This window comes from Sinohyriopsis cumingii, chromosome 9 (genome assembly GCF_028554795.1).
Source record: "Sinohyriopsis cumingii isolate HCF-2022 chromosome 9, ASM2855479v2, whole genome shotgun sequence".
NCBI classification, from domain to species: Eukaryota; Metazoa; Mollusca; class Bivalvia; order Unionida; family Unionidae; genus Sinohyriopsis; species Sinohyriopsis cumingii.
The window spans coordinates 84,602,761-84,616,531 of record NC_142969.1 but is presented as its reverse complement, the minus strand read 5'-3'; positions in this window follow the sequence as shown (position 1 = coordinate 84,616,531).

Below are 13,771 nucleotides of genomic sequence, written 5' to 3'. Positions count from 1 at the left end.
TGCGAAGGGTTATAAAGAACAGGCCAGTTACATTCAAATAACATACATACATACATACATACATACATACAGGAAAAGAAAGACTTGTACCTTACAGTTTTCTTTAACATCTTTGTTAAACAAACATATGATATTATATTTACATAGGAAACTGTCTTTTGAACGGTAATCGGTGTAATTATACAAAACACACAAACTAGACCAACTATAGTACTTCAAAAATCCTGAGAAGGCATCTGCATCCATTTTATCTTATCCCCTGCTTTGTCAGTGTCAGCGTTGTATTATTGCAGAATCAAACTCTTCCTCAGACATATTTGATTTGTCATTTTCATTTAGTTTATTAAAATAAGTGAGTTATTACTGAATGCAGCAGTAGGAGAAGGTGCAGAACTATTAAACACTTCACAATTTTGCAATTCCAATATCAAAACCAAACATTTAGTCTCGATTGTGGACTAATTTAGCTTGTGCTTATTTAGTTTGCCTGTCGTTTGTTGTGGGATTTTTTTTTTAGAAACTCAGCACACTAGATAACCCTCGTCATATTTCTACTCTACCAATAACTTGCATCTATAGACATTTTAAATAAGTACCTAAAATCTGGCTCTGAAAGAACTTAGACGTACACTTTTAAGTTTGGCTTTCAATTTGTGGAAGATTCCTGACATGCGTCCCACTAAAGAAACTTGGATTTCTTACTCAGCAAATTTGTCAGAGATTCAGCAAGTATGGAATATTTTGGAACCAAATTTCCGAAGAATATTCAGCCACACTGAAAAATCTCATTTGCTTTGTACTAACGGATGCTGAGAAATGTTAGACAGCCTTGACCTTAACTTCTACAAGATCAATTTGAGCTTGTCCCGCAATAAGTACTAAAAAGTCGCACAAGCACGGAATCAGCGAGTGGATCAAAAGCTTTCCGAATGGTTGCCGGATGATATTTCTGGGTATAGTGATATATAATGGATTAAACGATTGGTGGCGTCACAATTATTTAGACCAGATGTTATCATGTTCATTAAACGGTGGATGTTGACTAAGAATTATTCATACCAAATGACATCGCATTATACTGATAAATTCCATCTAAAGTTGCACATGCCGAAATGTTTTGTGCTCTGAATTTAATGTGACTGAATCCTTTTGAAAGGCCAAACTTAGTGACATATTTTCATATAAAATTCATATCTCTGACAAGTCATCAATTTCTGTTACGACTTTATGATCTTACACTAAGTTAAAAAAAGAAGCGAAACCAACATGTTTATTAAAATTAACAACTAAATGTATTTCTCTAAGTTACAAGAAGGAAATCGTTGATGAACTTAGAGCATTGTGAATTAAGTCCTAAATAATCATACATGTTCTATCACAATTCCAAAAGTATAGAGTTCCAAATGAATTGCAATATTGAATGCACTTATATGCTAATAGTATTGAATAGGCTGATGCACCAACAGTCATGATATATGACAATGATATAATCCAGAATCCCTTTGAATGAACTCAGAATAATCCCAAAATAATCTTGTAGTCCAAACAGTGAATGAGCACTTTGTAATTTCAATAAAGACATTAAAAAGAAATGATTCCTCTCAAATTGTGTCGTGACACAATATTAAAAAAATTCTATACATTGATCTTAAAAGAGGAATGAATAATTTCGTTTGCACATCTATATATACTAATTTAACTTGAGCTAAGACACAATAAAGTGCCTAGAATGTGGGTCATAGTTTGATTCCAAAAATTATAGTTTATAAATGAGCTTAGGTGTTGAAGTCAGATAAAAGTAAACATCTTTGAAGAAGAAAAAAAGCAGGTTGGTCATAATTACTCAACCTTCAATCATGGATAAAGGTCAAGCACACGATATAAATTAAATGTATATAACATGAATTTCGCTAGAAGGAATATAAGTTTTTTCTTCTTCTCGGAAAGATGTAAAACCAGCACTCGTATATTTTTTTCTACATATCCTTATCAGTATTTTCACAAAGGTATTAACTTTATCCAATGTTACTCATTTCATATGCAGTGTATTAATGTCGAGAATTATCATGGTATCATAAAAAAAATAATGTTTTCTTAAAAATATCACAGATGGTTTGAGTTCTGGCATCAAAGTCCCCCATTAAAGCACGTGTATTCTAAGCAGCCATGATAGTAATTGAGAAATCAAACGTATTCAGTTCATGTTTATTATATAAAACCTTGAATCTGACGGAGGAACATAAACAAATCCAAATAAACATTATCGTCAGTTTTAGAATCATTTGTATCAACCTTAATCCGTGTACGCAATCCGAGTCAGACTGAATGATACCTAGAAAAGGAGAAATATAACTATTTTGACAACGTCGCATTTAGTCATCAAATATTGAGTAAGTCTATGGTCTTCCTGCCAACCAGATCAGGAAACGGTACATGTGACCGTGCCCAATGACGTCACTGTGATAATCCCTATACAGCTAGAGGGGACACCTTTTGAGCATTTTTATTTCAACAGAGATGGGTTCTGTCAGATTTGGTCCAATTAGTTTGTGATTTTAGAGAAGATTTGTTAACGTTTTGTTTCTGTTTTTAGTAACGGAAGCAATATGTTATTAAGGACCAGTATTATTAATGAAAACTTGAAAGGTTTTCGTGGCCAAAGGTTTCCTGTTTAATTTTGTCTAATTCGTATACAGCATTATTGGAGAACACCTCTTTATATGATTTTCTAGTTTTAGTAATAGCAGCAATATTGGATGGTTGATTGGCATAATTTGCATAGATCTTAAAGGTTTACATGTTTTAAGTAAATTTTTATAAAATTATACTCCAAGATTCTGGAGCGTAAGTAGTTTTAGTGGTGGCTTTTTTTTTTTTTTTTTTTTTGTTTTGTTTTTACTGTTGTAGCGATCACAATATTTGACTATAGATCAGCATTATCTTCACAAATTTAAATGGTTTTCGTGCCAGCAAGTTTTATTTTCACATATGGCGAAATTCTTTTGCTGCTATGAAAGAAAGTTTTTGAGAAGTTGTTTTCTTTTCTATTAATAATAATGATGGCAATTATTGACGGCTGATGATCTAGTGTACAAATATGAATATCTATGTCAGGATGCTTTGTATCAAACAATCAAAGTCTGTTTAGCAGGCTAAGTAAAGGAATTACTGAAATTGGGATTTTTAGACACTTTTTAGCAACAACTCATTTTATGGTAAATTGGTGTATTTTACACAATTCTGAGAGAACTTCATCCCAGCAATCATGACCATGTTTGATGGTGGTTCTACATCATTCATACAAACTGAAAAGGTTGTCGTATCAAGAAGCCTTCTGTCGAATGTAATCAAATTTTGTTCAGCAGAAAATAAGAAGTCATTTCTATATTTATTTGTTTAATAACAGATGTCATATTTGGTGGTAGATGACCTCATTTGTAGCAGCTTACAAGTTTAACGATTTAGAAGGTCTTCCTACCAGGATGTTTTCTGTTAATTGTGATAAGAACCTGTTCCACGGTGTTTCTGAAATTGTTTGATTGGGTTTTCCGTTGAGGCGGTCGTATACTTAACAGCGGGTTGATGTCCTTTGTAAATTTTTGAATGATGTTCATGCCAGTATGTTTTGTGCGAAATCCAGATAAAACTGGTGTGTGTGTTTATAAGTTTAACAGTTGTTGACAGACGCTTGACTTTAAAGAAAACATATCAGTAAATGTAACATATGATGTGAAAATATTTCACATACGTTTAAATCTCTGATCTTATATATAATTTTAAATGCAGAATTTGAAAATATATAAAAGATATGCAAAGAACTATCAATGAATGATAAGTTATGTCTATCAAGGAAACTGTCCAGGGCAAATTGATCAATTTTCTTTTCTAATTTTATCAAATGTTTGACTAAGAAAGAAAACTTAACATTTTCTATTCAGCATTGTCGTGTAATGAAAAAGAGGTCCAACTGTACATCATTTTATTCAACAGGACTACGTAACAGCTGGCCGTTTTACTAAGCAGTCTATACCCAAAACGTGTAAGCATACAAAGCCAGGCAACTCCCATACCTTCATATAAAGTAAGTGTATCCACCATTACCATAGTGATACATTGTTTCAGATATAAAGACATAAGCAATAGGTATGGATGATGCTCATATGTACACTCCACCCAAAAGTTAAACGTGTGAACGGAATTCTATCAACACTGATAAGAAATAAAGTCTCTTGATAGGTTAAAAGATCTGCCAATCAAATGCAAGGTCGCCTCATTATGTACATCAGTTATGGTAAAGGTAGCATAAAATAAAAATAAAAGGAATAAAATAATTATGGTCTGATGCCATACAAAAACGCTGCAACGATTGATCAGTGTGATTTTCAATCACCAAACAAGGAACATAGCGGTCGGAATAAAGTAAAGTTACTAACATCATGGCCATGGCAATGCCATGGGTAATTTTTATTTGGAGTCAAGAACACACCATTAATATTATAATTATAAAATTTACCCTATTTAAGGAATACATTCCAATATTATCATTATTGCCATAAATGGAAACATCCTACAATGCACTTAATACAAGTTCATTCCAAACCTGGGTAAAAACCTTAATCAGATAGTATATATATATATATATATATATATATATATATATATATATATATATATATATATATATCTTTCAAGCTTATGAAAATAAAGCACGGTAAAATACAAATCCTCCAATCAATCAAAACATCATGTTGTGCTGTAACGTTTGGTCATGGTCAATCCCAAATAACCTTCTCCAGTATTGGATACCTGTCAGTACCCATGGATGGGTAAACAATACATTCATGGTACGACTGTCTGTATTATGGATGAGTGCAGTTTGAATGTTTTCATTAATTCATCCTGACTTAGTTTTCTTTTGGTCAAGTGCTAAACTGGGACAAACCTTTTTATAAAAATGTTGACCACAAATGAATAAAGAAAACGTTACACTATTAAACTTGGGAATAATTTAACAAAATACTTCCACGCAATCCTTAAATTAAAGTAACTACCACTGCCATCATTGAAGCTATGGCTAAGCAGGTAAGACAATTCATCTATTATTAAAACGCCTGGCTTGTGTGTTAACTAATTAATATCCTGAAAAATTTGGAAATGCAACAGAGTAACAGAGACAAAGGTGTCAGAAATATTGCAGCAATAGAAATGTTTGATGCATTAGGAGAGAATGCATTTGGTTAAAAGTAGATGTTAGGTGAAAACAATATCAGAGAACGCGATTTAGAAGTCTCTTAAGAAATCTGCAAAGATGTAAACAAATGACAAACATATGTATATACACATCATATTTATTCACCAAGTCACTACACACGATATATTACAGCTTAAAACCCAATCCCATTCAAATACAGAAAAAGCACTGAACTTTTCATATTAGATTTTGTATAAACTATCAGACACCAGTTTTATTATCTCAATTTCCTTCTTTAAACTGAGAGTTTGGATTACTTTTTATGATAGCATGGCTTGCATTGCTTGTATAAATTTGAACTTGAATTGAAATCGAGCCATACACCATTTTGACAGAAGTAAAATGTACTGGGTCTACCAGTTACAAGCTTTATAGATATTTTGAATCCTTTCTACTTTCTCTACATCTGCAAAAACCCTAAATATTGTAAGAAGGCATTTAAGGAAGAAAAAAAAAGAGTAAAATCTTGATTCAATGAGAAATGTTCAGTAATTTAGTGAAACCAGGGAGTCATAAATATCCTCAGATGAAGTTTTCTAAGTGAGGATAATATATTGGATGGAGACATATACTGACTGCCCATGGTAGCTGCTCAATATACAATAATGTACTTTTTATCGGATGTTACAATTTATGTTAAAATTACAGAATCATTATAAAATTGACATAAAATTCCATCTAATCTCCACTGTTACTGAGCTTCATGGCCTTTCTTTTGTTGTTGGTGTATAGTCATAAAATCTAATTTAGCCATGAATTCAGGATAAAAAATAATTAATTTCAACATCATGACAATGTCTACGTTTTTCAATCATTCAATATTTACTAATTTGACCAAAATATTTAGTATTAGTATTTGTTAAATTTACATACATAATACTCAGATACTGCTGGTAACATACAATTCACAGATTTTTAATTCCTAATGCAGGGCTGGATTACCCATTAAGCACACTAAGCATGTGCTTATGGCACCAGCCCAACAGGGGCACCAGAAAAAATTAATATTAAATTATCTTTTTTAGCTTTTAATATTTTATCTTTTTCTATATTTCACGTTTTGTAGGAAGTGTGAGTGGGGGGCACCATAATATTTTTGTGCTTCGGGTCTCTGGAAGGCCTTAATCCGGTACTGTCCTAATGAGAGACAAAGCTCAAGTACTTAATAGCATCATCAGTAAATGAGATCCAACAAGTAGACAAAAGGAATCTCATGTCCATGCTTTAATTATTGTTGCTTTAATGACACTGGCTGAGTGAAATTTTCTAAATGTTAAGAAAATGCATGACTCCAATTTCATGCTAAATAAAGTTATAGAATATCCAGATTTTCGGACTTTGCACATATACTTGGGTTCAGTGTTCAAAAGAAGCACAAAATACAGAAATACAAAGCTTGTTTGTCAAAGGTCCACTGGTAAACATTTTACTATGCAAAAATATTATAATTGTTATTATTACACGATGAATAAAACACATATGTTCAATGGCAAACATTTACGCCTGGGAAAACATGTATAACTGTTGTTATTATATTCTCATTGTATTATCCGTTAACTTTAGATTGTCAGAATCATTCAATATTTTATGATATTGCTCACCTTCATATTGCATTCACGTGTATAAAGGAACTACTTTCTATTGTAAACAAACAATAGATGCAGACACCAGCACTTTTGATTTGTAAACAAATCATGCACACTCGCGTAGTAGGCACTTTACGTTTTGGTTGATTAAATTTGTTTCTGAATGAAGTAAAGCAGATGTTTTGTGGACTGCCACATTCCAGCTGCTTTGGCACATTCTGCGTTAACTTTTTTGATACAATGTTTTGGATTTAGGTTAGCTATACAGTAGATGCCAGAAAGGATCTTACAAATAACATATAAGTGACAAGGGATAACTGTCTTCTTTGCTGGTACATGTAATAAGAATGGCCAAAAATATACTTACAGTTTTACATCCTGAATTTCCTCAAAATGTACTTTCTTAGTTCTACAAATCCGAATTACATGAGCTGTGTCATAGGTTTTCAATCTTGATTACACATTTTGAAATTGTACTGTAATTTCAAATATAAGTGCAATTACATCCTCCATACTGCACTCAAAATGAAATATGCATTAAATTCCATAGCGTCTTTTTGATAATTGCAATTGAAAGACTTCATATTTTTCCCACATTATGATTTCAAACATTCGATGACAGAAGCAGAAACACATTTGCAGATGTAAACATGTTTCTCCCTTGCTTCTTCAATCCGATATATTTCATGTGGAATTGTCACATAAATCCAGTCCATAATCACAAAATTTCGTAGAATCGAAAACAAATACCAAAATCTATTCATTCCAGATCAAATGGAAAAGTTGTTGCAATGCGCATTCATTCAAAATATAACTCCAAATTTCAATTTTAACTAGACATGCCATTTTCTTTCAAAAGTTATGTTGAGTGCACGACTAAGTTCAAATTTATCTGAGCTGAGTTATGTGCGCAGTAATATATTGTTCTTGTGTAATGATGAATCTGCGCTTTTGTATTTAGTTTGGAATACGACATACATTCAGTTGCTTTGTTTCTTGTAGTGTATTTTGTTAATATAATTAAGCATTAGGTAGAATAAAAAATGAGCATATAATAAAAAGGTTACTGCATTTGTATGGGAAAATATGAACTCGTTTTGTCGGATGGATATACTGCACTCCCAAGGTCATGCAGTATTTACATCCAAAAAACTTGTTCATATTTTCCCATACAAATGTAGTAACCTATAATTATTGCATGATGAATCAAGCACAATTTGTCCCTCACATGTTCAACGGAAAAAAAGTATATCTGGCAAACTTTGTACAATAATTGTTACATACTGAATCATACATAGTGTGTCCCTCCCAAGTTCACTGGGACATATGGGCATGCAGAAAACATTGTATAATTGTTATTACATGAAGAATCAAGCACTGTTTCCACAAAATTCAGTTGGAAACATGTACACTTGGCAAAACAATGTATAACTGCTGTTATTACATAATGAATCATACTGGTTTGTCCTTCATAATTGTATTGAACAAAACATTGTAATATCATTATTAATATTACATGATGCAACATATATGGCATGTCTATCTCATGTTCAATGGCTACTCAAGTCATCAACATTTTAGTTCAAAGTACACCTAGATATCAGCCTGTTTATCTCCCTGCTATAACTCAATGTCTACCCAAGTCATCAAGATTTAGAATACAAGTACACTTAGATATTGTCCTGATATCCCACTGGTATAACTCAGTGTCTACCCAAGTCATCAAGATTTAGGATCGGAATACACTTAGATATTGTCCTGATATCCCACTGCTATAACTCAATGTCTACCCAAGTCATCAAGATTTAGAATACAAGTACACTTAGATATTGTCCTGATATCCCACTGATATAACTCAGTGTCTATCCAAGTCATCAAGATTTAGGATCAAAGTACACTTAGATATTGTCCTGATATCCCAATGCTGTAACTCTATGGATGTTAAAGTCATCCAAATTTAGAGTCTGATAACACTTGGATACAACACCGCTCCGGTGGCCTAATGGTCAGAGTGTCTGACTCGGATGCGGGAGATTGTGGGTTCAATCCCCGGCCGAGTCATACCAAAGACTTACAAATATGGTACTAACAGCTGCCTCACTTGGCGCTCAGCATTAAGAGGTTAGTGTTAGGACTGGTTGGCCTGGTGTCAGGATAATGTGACTGGGTGGGACATCATGCTACACGTCTGCGGCATGATGCCCCAGTGCTAGACATCACTATAAACTGTCACACTGCAGACATTGTAGCGATATGACTGAAAAATTGTTAAAGCTACATTAAAAATCCAAATCACACACACACAAACACTCTTGGATACATATATCATCCTGTATCTCTCACCTATGCAGCTCTATGGCTGCTAAAGTCATAAAGATTTAACATCGAAAAACACTTAGATATCAGCCCGTTTATCTCATGGTTGTAGCTCAATGTCTACCTAGTCATTAAATTTAGAATCTGCATACAGTTACATATCAGCCTGTTTATCTCCCTGCTATAACTCACTGTCAACCCAAGTCATCAAGATTTAGGATCGGAGTACACTTACATATTGTCCTGTATATCACAATGCTGTAACTCTATGGATGCTAAAGTCATCCAAATTTAGTGTCTGATAACACTTGGACACATGTATCATCCTATATCTCTCACCTTTGAGAGCTCTGTGACTGCAAGTCAACAAGATTTATAATCTGAATATACTAAGAAATCGTACTGTATGTCTCACTGCAGTAGCTCTATGGCTAATCCAAATTTAGAGTGCAAGTACAAATTAACACTCTGAAAAGTTTACATTGGTGCTATAACCTGATATATATGTGACTTCCACACAGCTGAAAAAATATAAATGTTCAACATTTCTCATCCACTGATACTTTGGGACAGAACAGGCTATTATACAAGAAGTCCCCAAGATTATTGTGCCAAATTTAAAATAAAATAAAATTCTAATATTTGTTTCATTTGTAACATTGAGTCAATCAATAGGATGTCAATACACTGTATTCTGTGAATCTGATTTTGAAAATTTAAAGAGAAAAATGTTTATACTCTTTATAGTCTTGGTAAATACCCAAATCAGACAACCTATAATTTAGAAACAATATATACTAATGATTCAAATAGGTAAACTAAATGATTAAAATTAAATGTGCAACACTTATAATAAAATACACACAAATCAATAGTATGGTAATTTAACTATAGAAATAACATGGGTTCTTATCTTCCAAATAGTCTTTTTTATACTTGAATGATGGAATTCAACACAAGTTATAAAAAGACACAAAATGGATACAAAACACAAAAATACAAATTATTGTTCAAAAGATTTGATAAATACAAAATAAATATGCCTATAAAAATTCATACAACTAGGTTTAGTAAGTAGCATAGATACAAATAAAACAGCAATGCATAATGTAAATAAAAGCTTCCCACAAACTGTGTCTTGAGTCTAGGTGCTATAGGAGTGCTGGATCTGGGCAAACATTTGATGAATTCAGTTAACCCATTAGACTATTACATTTTAAATAAATATCTGTATATCAAAGATTCACAAAAGAATATATTATTACTCTTATAAAGTATAAAGGAGATTATTAAAGCAATCAGTTTCATACAAAAGAGGCCTATAGGTCAGCTATCAATTTCTTTTCCTGACAGAGCACCAAAAAAAATAAGATTTTTTAATATGCTATGCTCTGAAACTGGAATACAGACATTTTCCATTCTGCAAGTACAAATGATTACAAGACAAAAATGGAAATAACATAAAATTAGATTATAAAAAAAAAACATGAAAAATATATTGTTTGTAATAAACAATCTGAACTGAATAGATAATTATGTAATTCAACAAGTCAAAATATTGATCACACTTACCATATAAAAACCGCCCGTTCCAAAATTTTATGATACAAGCCCATGTTCCAATTATAATCAAACTATAAAAATAAGTTTATAAAAATATATTTTTTAAAATAAATCTATCTTTGACATGAGTACATTAAACAGTTCATGAAAAACAGTACATGAGTATCATTTCATAAAATATCATCCTACTAATAATTCAGTCAGGCCTCAACTGCTGAAGTCCCTATATCAATTATGCAGAGCTGAACAAATATGATCTGTTCATCTGACCTTTCATTATAACAAATAATAAGACCTTTGTAGCTGTAAGTGTCAAGTGTGCATTCTCAATGAATGATTGACCCCTGAATTGCAGCAAATAGTAGCAGTGTACCTGATTGCATCTAGTGAACATAATCATCTATTTGACCCTTCATGAGAAAAAACAACATGACCATTGTAGCTGTGTGAATCTAGTATGCATGCTCAATGATCTGTCCATTTGACTGCTCATTATAACATATAATGTGGCATGAATAGCAGTGTCCATACTCAATGATCTGTCCATTTGACTGCTCATTATAACTGCTCATTATAACAAATAATGTGGCATGAATAGCAGTGTCCATACTCAATGATCTGTCCATTTGACTGCTCATTATAACTGCTCATTATAACAAATAATGTGACATGAACAGCAGTGTCCATACTCAATGATCTGTCCATTTGACTGCTCATTATAACAAATAATGTGGCATGAATAGCAGTGTCCATGCTCAATGATCTATTCATTTGACTGCTCATTATAACATATAATGTGGCATGAATAGCAGTGTCCATGCTGAATGATCTGTCCATTTGACTGCTCATTATAACGTATAATGTGACACGAATAGCAGTGTCCATGTTCAATCTGTCCATTTCACCTTTCATTATAACCTCTGTGTCTATATCTCTCTAGTGTGCATACTCAATGTATGTACACCAATATTTAATTTAAATATGGACTTGGCACTCATGAATATTCAACTGAAATATCAAATGGAAAAGTCATTCTTGGTAACTTGCAACCAGGTAGCACATTATATATAAAGATAATCTACATACAATAAAGCAGCATACGATTGTAAAGACAAATTGCTGCTCAGGCTGACCTAAAATTAGCTAATATAACCATATAATTAATATGTGGAATTTTATGGAAATTGAATGAGAAATATGGCCTCATGATCTAGATAGATAACAAACTGAGCCAATCAGATGCAAGGTATCCTAATAATATAAACTGACCTTATTTATTATAGACCTATGATAACAATACTTTTGAAATTCCGTCTTTAAAGTTTTAAAAAGTTCAATCAGATACAAGATTATCTCATTAATCTGTGTGGTTCTTGCTCCTAATAAATCTCATCCAATGTCTTCATAATATAAAACCAGACTGGTCCAACTACAGGTCCATACATCATTTATTTGTGGCCTGTGCTCATACAAATAGTCAGTTCCATACTTATAGTATAATATATATATGGCTCATGAACTTCACATTTATAATCCAAGTGGTCAATGGTGCTGAAGATGTTGGACCACCCTGATAAGACTATTTGACTAGTTTGATCAGAACTAAAGTTGCTAGATGTTGATAATATCAGTCAAACATCTGCAAAGACACATAAAACAATCTGCATGAATTTCAGTGATATTCATATTCAACTGAAATCTTGAGATAGGCCTGCTTTACCAAGTATTATCAAAATCCTTATAAGAATACAGTCCCATCAGCTGAAAAAATCTTCCCCATGAGTGGAAAATAATCTCCCCCATGAGTAGAAATAAATATCTTTTTCAGATGCATAGGTCTTTGTGATAGTCAAAATAAGAGACTCAAGTGGGTCTGATATCACTCATCTGGATTACATAATTTAGCAGCTGAATCATGATTATGTAGTACTGTTAAAACACACCCTACATAACAAATTTGCCTATATTACCACATATTGCATGATTTAATTTTGGTTGCTGAAACATTAAAGTCAAAAGCATTATAACAATCACTCTGAATAATTTTCATCTTTTTTCTCCAAAGAACAGTATTCCTTCATAGTAAAGTCCCCAAGTGCAGTTTTAAAAATGCACATTTTTTCAACATAGAAAACAATGCTGTGCTGCAATACAACAACATGAAACTTGCCACAATTGTTTCTTTGATGTCCCTAATAAATTTTACAGTTTGAATTGGGTTGGAACAGTTCAGGTTCGTAGAGGTCAAAGGGTAAAAGGTTTGCTTATTCTTCTAGCACTAGGAGATGGAAGAAAGTGTCATTTTTTCCTAAAATTTAATTACATATGAATGAAAATAAAAAGTTTCACTGCACCTGTCTTTGATTTAATGAAACAGTTTAACTTGAACACAACTTCACTCCTGTATTCTAAGAACTCTAACCACATAATTAAGGTAACTGCATGCATAAAACTGCTTACTGTTATGCATAACATTAATGTTAATCGGTGTTTCCCTTTTCCCTCATTTGTGCATCAGAGATCACCAAATATTTTAAATTGACCTCCAGTTTTGACAAATTGCACACATATGCATATTTGTTTTTAAGGTGTCATTGTACAGTTTTGTACTGAGCAAAGAGTTATATTTTTAATAAAAAGAATTTCTAAAATTTTCTTCAATGGTTATCTATGCTATTTTAAAAAAGACCTTGTATATCTTAGGTACTGTAAAAATAACTTTTAATTACCTTTATATCTGGTGTATGATTGACAGGTGTTATTTGGATTATAGAGGATACAGCTTGGTCTTACCTCAGATGTGCTTGGTTATTTTTACTTTCTGGACTTCAGAGGTAAATTGTTAAAAATATGCTGACAACTTTTTTTAACTTTCTACTTTCAGAAGCTGGTCCAGTCTAGACTGGCAAAATTTGTTTTCCCTATATAAATAACTACTAAAGGAGGTAAACATTCGACTAATTCAGGCTGATTTTTCGAGCATTTGGGAGCAAACATTTTGGTTAGCCATGTGCTTATATCATGTAATGTAAAATTACCACAATTACAATATCCA